An 8,392-nucleotide genomic window follows, 5' to 3' on the forward strand; every position below is an offset into this window, starting at 1 on the left:
AAAAACAAATCATGTAAGTCTTCTGAATAAGTAAGAAACAGAATGGACTAGAGAACTGTCAGAGGAGAATAAGAAGGGGAAAGAAAGTTCCCTGCAGAGGATAAAAACAGATTTTGTAATGATTGATTGTCTTTTTTTGTTTTGGGCAAAAATTGTATCTAATACTTTAAAGTATATAAAATAAGATTCCCATAAAGATTCCTATTCCTTCCTATAAAAGTTTTCAGCACTCAAAAACTCTCTCAAATTCTGAACGCCTACAAAAGCCTGCCATAGAGAACATAAGACTCAGAAGGTAGACGATTAAGTATCTCTATTACGAAATTTAATTAAAATAAATGTTTAATAATCTTGCTTTTTATTAGTAATAACTGACTATTTAAAAAGGATGGCTCTGAAAGGGAATTGTTTGTTCCCTATTTTTTATCAATCTATACTTCTCCCCACAAATCCATTAGTCATCTTGACTTAACTGTGTTTGTCTATGGAAGGGATAAAAATTGATAGCTCCTAAATAGATACTAAAGAGTAATTTGAGATTTATAGAAGAAAATAAAAGCAAAACAAAGAAAGGCCACTGTAGGTAATGCTATCATGTAGGCAAAATGAAATAATCCATACACAGTGTATATGTATATGTGTGCATGCAAGAGAACACTGAGTTGTGACTCAGTCGTAAAACACTGTTATAAAACCTTTATAAAATAACCAAACACACTTTTAAAAAAATTTATTTGACAGACAGATCACAAGTAGGTGATCAATCTGCTGAGCAGAGAGCCTCATGCGAGGCCGATGCGAGGCTCGACCCAGGACCCTGAGATCATGACCTGAGCCGAAGGCAGAGGCTTAATCCACTGAGCCACCCAGGTGCTCCCCAAACACACTTTTGTATGTAATTTGTCTCTTTATGGAAAGGACCTTTTCTATATACTATACTGATGTTTAAGAATACTTAGAATTGACAATATAGCAGTAAAACTTTTTTATAGGTAAAATATGGAATGACTTAGCAATCGATGATGGTGAAATAAGTAGAGAATTCTAGTCTCAGAGCACCTGGGTGGCTCTGTTTGTTCAGCAACTGCCTTCGGCTCAGGTCATGATCCTGGAATCTCAGGATTAAGTCAGGCATCACGCTCCCTGTTCAGCAGGGAGTGTGCTTCTCCCTCTGACCTTCTCCTGTCTCAGGTTCTCTCTCTCTCTCTTTCTCCCTCTCTCAAATAAATAAAACCTTAAAAAAAAGAATCCTAGTCTCAAAGATCAATCTAAGTGAAAAAGATGTTTTAGTAACAGAATAGATACAGGATGCCCATCATCTGTTACTTGAATAGTAGAGAAACTGACTACATGATATTAGGTCTATTTCTCTGGATGGAAGTCCAGAGAAAAATGGGGGCAGCAATGAAGAGAAAAACAAACTCTAGACAATGATAAAAGGACCTAGGCCCATTAACCTTCACCTCCATAAGACTTCCAAAGCAAATATAATCTTTATGTATTCTTTAAATTGAAGCATAGCTGACATATTGTATTGGTTCCACATGTACAATACAGTGATTCAACATTATGCAATAATCACCATGATAAATCTAGGTACCATCTGTCACCAAAGTTGTTATAATATTAACTGTATTCCCCATGTTGTATATTTCAGAACCCTGTCTTATTTATTACTGAATGTTTGTACCTTTTAGTCCCCACTCCCTGTTTGACTCTCTCCCTACCGTCCTCTCCTCTGGCAAACACCAGATTGTTCTCTGTAGCTATGAGTGTTTTCATTTTGTTTGTTCCTTTGTTTTACTTTTTTTTTACTTTCCATGCACAAGTGAGATCATATGGTATCTGTCTTTCTCTGTCTGACTAATTTCACTTAGCATATATCCTCTAGGTGTTTCCATGTTATTGCAAATGACAAGATCCCCTGCATGTCCTGACTTGGAAGAACAATGTTTACTAAAACATACAGTAATGTATAAGCAAATAGAAGAAAAAGGAAAAAAAAATCTAATACAAAGACACACAACTAAAAATTAGTTCAGTTCTGTTTCTTGATATTATTAACAAGGCAAGAAATGAGCCTACACATAGAACCAAATAGAAGGCATCTTTGAAAATCCACATTCTTGGCTTAGTTAACATTTGTCTCCCCTTCTAGCATGCAAAGAAGAAGGCTGAATGATTACAATAGAAAAATAAAGTAACTTTATTAAAACTGCAAGACTATTATTCTCAGTAAATAACAGATTTATTATTTTGAAATTCTGGATACTTTAGATGATTCAAGTTTCCATTAACACTTTTCCATTAATACTGCTTTGTAATGGGAAATGAAATAATTATATAATCCCTAAAAATAAAATTAAAAATATATGATTTGTTGAGATATCTGAAATAAAGACAATGAAGTTGCATCTATTGACAAATAAATGGAGATGCTACAAAGTCGTTCCTTTCCCAACTATACACAAAAATAAAGTTCATTTTCCAGTGCAGTATTTTAATTGAATCCATCCTTCTTGGAATTAGAAATAAATAAAAATGAGATTAATAGATTCCATTATTTTAAAAAAATCCAATACACTGTGGACATTTTCAGGCCACGCAAGTATGTTAACATCAATAGCTACATCCTCCAAAGTTGAAAGATAGCAATAAAGTAGTGCACGTGGAAGGCTGTGACTGTTCCTCCTCAGTGGCCAGTGATATTGATGAATCTGTATGCTGCATCATGAGAACTAGACAATCCAATAATCCAAAATCAAATCTTAGACTTCTCTCTCTCAAAACCTCTTAACATTGATTAGGCAATCTGTTTTGTCTTAAAATGCAATGGCATCTCCTCACAGTTTTAAGTGTTTTTGAGTCATAAGCTATACCCAGATTAGGATAACACAGGCTGAAGTACTCAGTCCCTGCTATTAGGGGGTATTTAGTCAACAGGTCAACTTTCACTTATACCACAACTAGGACACTAAGTCATTATCAGAAAATGAGAGGCTTCTCACTTTAATGCATTACTGTCCAATCTCAGAAATCAATATGAGATTGTTTTTCTTATCAATTGCTTGATATCAAGAGACAAAAAGAAGTTCCAGGATGTTAAAGATTAGCTAACTCTTGTTTTTCCAAAGTATTTTTTTAAATTACTCTTTTCTTGTGATTTTTTTTTCTGGTATTACATCCTAGGTATATAATGGAAATCAAGAGATTTTTGCACAGATTTGTATTTGTTAGTTAGTCACCTGGCAGGTAGCTGGTCATGCATTCACTGGGCACCTACATGTGAGGAGTGAAGGTCCCAGAACAGAGAGGTTTGTGAGCTACTCATGGGTTTGTTCATTAAAACATCAAAGCAGCATGGTTTTCAGGGATGTATCACTTTGAGAGGGAACTTTCCTAATTAGGCCACAGATGGCCAGACATATTTCAACAAGCTAAAGGAAGAGGAGAAAAGAGCTATTCTTCGACATTACCATTTGATTGATCATGTGAGGCCATCTCGTACAATATTTTGGAGAGTTCCCGTTATAGGAAATGCAACGAAAATCCTGTAGTTGTCATATTTCACCACAGTTCTTGTAATCAAGCAGGCCAGCAGAACAGATGCTGCCATGACTTGTTCATGTTAAAACTATTATTCACTTCATTAGATCAATGTTTTCTTGTTCCAAAGTTTTCCTTTTCTTTCTCTGCTCCTTGCTCACAGAGAAATCATTTGCCTGAACTTCCTAGGTTAATAAGATATTCTCCCCAATCAGTCAGGGCAAAGGGATCCCTGGACCCAGGGATGTTCTATTACACACCATCATTTTCATGCATGGATACGTAGAGGGTACACCCAGATTTTGATTTCCAACCATAAGCGCAGTTGTCCAACAGTATCCGGGGGAATGAGTAAGCTTGATGTTGAATGCAAACCAGCTTATTGAAAGAATAGGATCACTTCATATTACATTACAAAGCAATAAAATAAAAAAAGGCCACAGGAAGATATTTAATGTATATTCATTGTGTTTATCTCATATGGGGTTGTATAATTACTGAGGTAAGTGGAATACAGCATGACAAAAGTTTTAAGCCTAGGATTTCCAGCAGAATTATGTAGACTATGAAATATATCTGTGTATAACTTGAATACATATCATATTAAAATTAAGCTTCATGGGGCGCCTGGGTGTCTCAGTGGATTAAAGCCTCTGCTTTCGGCTCAGGTCAGGATCCCAGGGTTCTGGGATCTAGCGCAGCATCGGGCTCTCTACTCAACAGGGAGCCTGCTTCTTCCTCTCTCTCTCTGCCTGCTTCTCTGCCTACTTGTGATCTCTGCCTGTCAAGTAAATAAATAAAATCTTTTAAAAAAATTAAGCTTCACTCTTAATCTTACAAAACAAACTGGGGGTTGCTGGGGGGAGGTGGGATTGGGAGAGGGGGAGCGGGCTATGGACATTGGGGAGGGGAGGCGAACCATAAGAGACTATGGACTCTGAAAAACAACCTGAGGGTTTTGAAGGGTCAGGGGTGGGAGGTTGGGGGAACAGGTGGTGGGTGATGGGGAGGGCACGTTTTGCATGGAGCACTGGGTGTTGTGCAAAAAGAATGAATACTGTTATGCTGAAAAAATTAATAAAAAGGGAAAAAAAATTAAGCTTCAAAGAAGAGCAAAATCCACTTTCTGATTAAATGTCTATACATATAGACTTTTGAAAGGTGATATACATATTTTATAATGTAATTAAATGAACATTTAAATACTGAATAAATGCATGCTATGTACACATTTTTAAATCAGAATCATAAGCCTTATTTGGATTCAGAATGCATCATAAGATTAGATGTAGGCTCCTTATCAACTGGAATGTACATAGGTCTCATTCCAAGGTGTATGCCTGAGGCAAGGAAAACACCCAATATTTGTAGAATTAGATTAAATAATGTTCAAAATGACATATCAATCCATTTAAACATGTTAAGTAGTTCAAAATCATCTAGTCAACATGTTTCTACCCTGTAATAACTCTTTTTTTAAAAGACTTTTTATTTATTTATTTGACAGACAGAGATCACAAGTAGGGAGAGAGGTAGGCAGAGAGAGAGGAAGGGAAGCAGGCTCCCCACTGAGCAGAGAGCCCAATGTGGGGCTCGATCCCAGGACCCTGGAATCATGACCTGAGCTGAAAGCAGAGGCTTTAACCCACTGAGCCACCCAGGTGCCCTCTAATAACTCTTTATGGAACTGTTGTGTTGACATGACATTATACAAGTCAGCAACTTTTCAACCACACTGATCACCTGAGACTACATTTGAAGTACTACATTTATTATTAAAAAGTAGTACATTTATTATAATAAAGCTGACACTAGGGGCGCCTGGGTGGCTCAGTGGATTAAGCCACTGCCTTCGGCTCAGGTCATGATCTCAGGGTCCTGGGATCGAGCCCCGCATCGGGCTCTCTGCTCCGCAGGGAGCCTGCTTCCTCCTCTCTCTCTGCCTGCCTCTCTGCATACTTGTGATCTCTCTCTCTGTCAAATAAATAAATAAAAAAAATAAAAAATAAAAAAATAAAGCTGACACTATGACTAAATGCTTGTGTACCCTAAAATTCATATGTTGGAGCCCCAAATCCCTCAATATGATATAATTTAGAGACTGAGTCTTTGAGAAGTAATTGCATTTGAATAACTTCATGAAGGTGAATCCCTCATGATGACATCGGTATACCTATTAGGGGATGAGGGGCCCAGAGACATTTAATTATGTGACTGGAAAACAGTTCCAATGGTTCCTGCCCAATTAAACCTGAAATTCTAAGAAGGCTCTCAAATCTGATCTTTGATCTTTTTTCACCTGCTTTCTCTCTTTCTTAGTCATCAAAAAAAAAAATAAAAAGTAGAAAAACCTAACATGTAGAGTTCTGTAGATTTTTTTTATCTCATGATTGTCCTCAGAACCAATGCAAAGACAATTCCTGGACAGTAAGAATCAATAAGAACACAATTACCAGGCCATTTTTTTCTACTTCAAATATTAACTAAAAAGTACTTGAGAATTGGGATAAGAAATAAGAATTCAAGGACATAGCAGGTTTTAATCCTCGATTTTTTTTTTTTTTCAGGTGAAATCAGGCCTTTATTTCAACAGTACAAACTCCGTTTATTTGTGTGTAAAGTGCCAGTTTTATATACAAATCAGTAAGTAAACTTTAATATCTGCTTTGAAGCACCGAGACTGAAGCCTCCGGAGGACCTCGGAGTAACTGACCCATCCTGCGGGGTCTGACTCACTCCAGGGCCCCGAACTTTGGGCCCCGACTGCCGCCGGGAGCCACGGTGCACTCACGGATGGCAGCCTGCCTGCAAACGCCAAACACGGCCACGGTCTTTCCTACCAATCCGAGTAGCTTCTGTCTAAGCTGCTTTCTAGGTGAGATGACTAGCATCACTAATCAACAGGCTTGCCTATGAGGTAGCTACACAGTTTTAACAACACTATTGATGAACATTATGGATAATTCATGGTGTAGCCGGTTTGATACACTTCAAGTGGCTGATTTTTTTTTTTTTATGAGAAAGGGGGGTGGGGTGTCAGCAAAATAAGAGCACATCTTCATTCACTTAGAAGTCAGCATCCAAGGTAAAAGAATTCTCTGTTGGACTGGACATCACTCCCATCCTCTGATACTCACCTACTCTTGTCAAAGAAGTTAGTCTTCCCTTCCAGTGAAATATTCTCCATAAAGTCAAATGGATTTTCTACTCGGAAAACCTTGCCAAAACCCAGCTCCAGCATAAGCTGGTCTGCCACGAACTCAATGTACTGCTTCATTAACATGCAGTTCATCCCAATGAGCTCACGGGCAGGGCCTCCGTGAGGAACTCCTGCTTTATCCGAATGGCATTGATGATTATTTCTCTCACTCTCTGCTTGGAAGGTTTATGGACCAGGTGTCTGAACATCAGGCAGGCAAAGTCACAGTGTAAACCCTCATCTCTGCTGATAAGTTCATTGGAAAACGTGAGGCCAGGCATCAGGCCATGTATCTTGAGCCAGAATATTGACGCAAAAGAACCCGTGAAGAAGATTCCTTCCACAGTGGCGAAGGCCACAACCCATTTTCCATAGGTTGCCTCTTTGTCCCCAATCCAATGCAAGGCCCAATCTGCCTTCTTCTTTACACCAGGCATTGTCTTGATGGCGTTGAAGAGAAATTTCCTTTCTTTGGAATCTTCAATGTAAGTGTCAATGAGGAGACTGTACATCTTGGAATGGATGTTTTCCATGGCAATTTGGAAGCCACAGAAACAGCGGGCTTCTGTGATCTGAACTTCTGGGCTAAAGCGCTCCACCAAGTTTTCATTGACTATGCCATCACTGGCGGCAAAGAAAGCCAGAACATGGGATATAAAGTATCTCTCCTCAGGCTTCAGGGAGTCCCAGTGCTCAGTGTCCTTGGAGAGATCCACCTCTTCGGTGGTCCAAAAGGAAGCCGCAGCTTTCTTACACATCTGCCAAATATCATGGTCCTCAATAGGGAAGATGACAAAGCGACGAGGGTTTTCTCGCAGCAGTGGCTTGTCCTCCATGCTGGGGCCAAGTACCTCAGTTTTCGGCTCTGCGGGCTCCTGGAAGATCCTCCTGGCGGTCTTGCTGGCCAGAACGCGGGTCCCGCTAAGACTCGGGGGCATGTTCTCCTTGTCCGCCAGGCTGAGCCCCTTGAGGGGCGAGAGCTGGAGCTGCTGCTGCTGCTGCTAGGGGTCCATGATGGTGGTGAGCGGGACAGGGACGGAGAGCATGGCGGTCGCGAGGCGGGACGGCAGGTGAGGCAGCCCGCGGGTCCTGGGCTAATCCTCGATTTTTAATCTATATGAGGTAAAGAACCTTAAATATATGAAACAACTAGACAAAAGTCTCTAGTTCTCTGACAGAGTGTTAAGTGGTAGAGTGTTAGACATCCTGTAACTATTCAGAAGAGGAAAAGAGAAATGTCTCATAAGGCTGTGTTGGTATTAAGTACCACATGAAAGACTACATTTCTGTCCAAACAGGACAAAGCATGAGAAACACAAAAACCCCATTCCATATATCAAATGACTTGCCAGTTAAAGTCAAGCCCTCACAATCACATAAACACTGATTTCTTTATTTCAATTAATTTCTTTTAGACAATAAAAATATGAAGAAAAGAGATGATGTTCAATGTATTGGTTTTCCTCAATGTTCTCTCTGCTGAGTTCCATGAGATAGCTTGCACAACGTAGCAGGAACGAGGCTGCTGTTGTGCTTAGTAGCTCTAACAGTCTCCTTTTTAAAGTTTAGTATGTCCCTATTCTTTAGGGTGCTTATATTAAGAGAAATAATACAATCAATATTCCCATCTTATTATTTTTTTCCTAG

General features: G+C 39.2%; 1 pseudogene; it reads right to left on the minus strand.

Annotated features, from left to right (window-relative positions):
- Positions 1-6,612: 6,612 nt before the first annotated feature.
- LOC123936613 lies at positions 6,613-7,794 on the minus strand (annotated as a pseudogene).
- Between the last annotated feature and the right edge of the window lie 598 nt (positions 7,795-8,392).

This window comes from Meles meles, unplaced genomic scaffold, assembly GCF_922984935.1.
Source record: "Meles meles unplaced genomic scaffold, mMelMel3.1 paternal haplotype, whole genome shotgun sequence".
Classification (NCBI taxonomy): Eukaryota; Metazoa; Chordata; class Mammalia; order Carnivora; family Mustelidae; genus Meles; species Meles meles.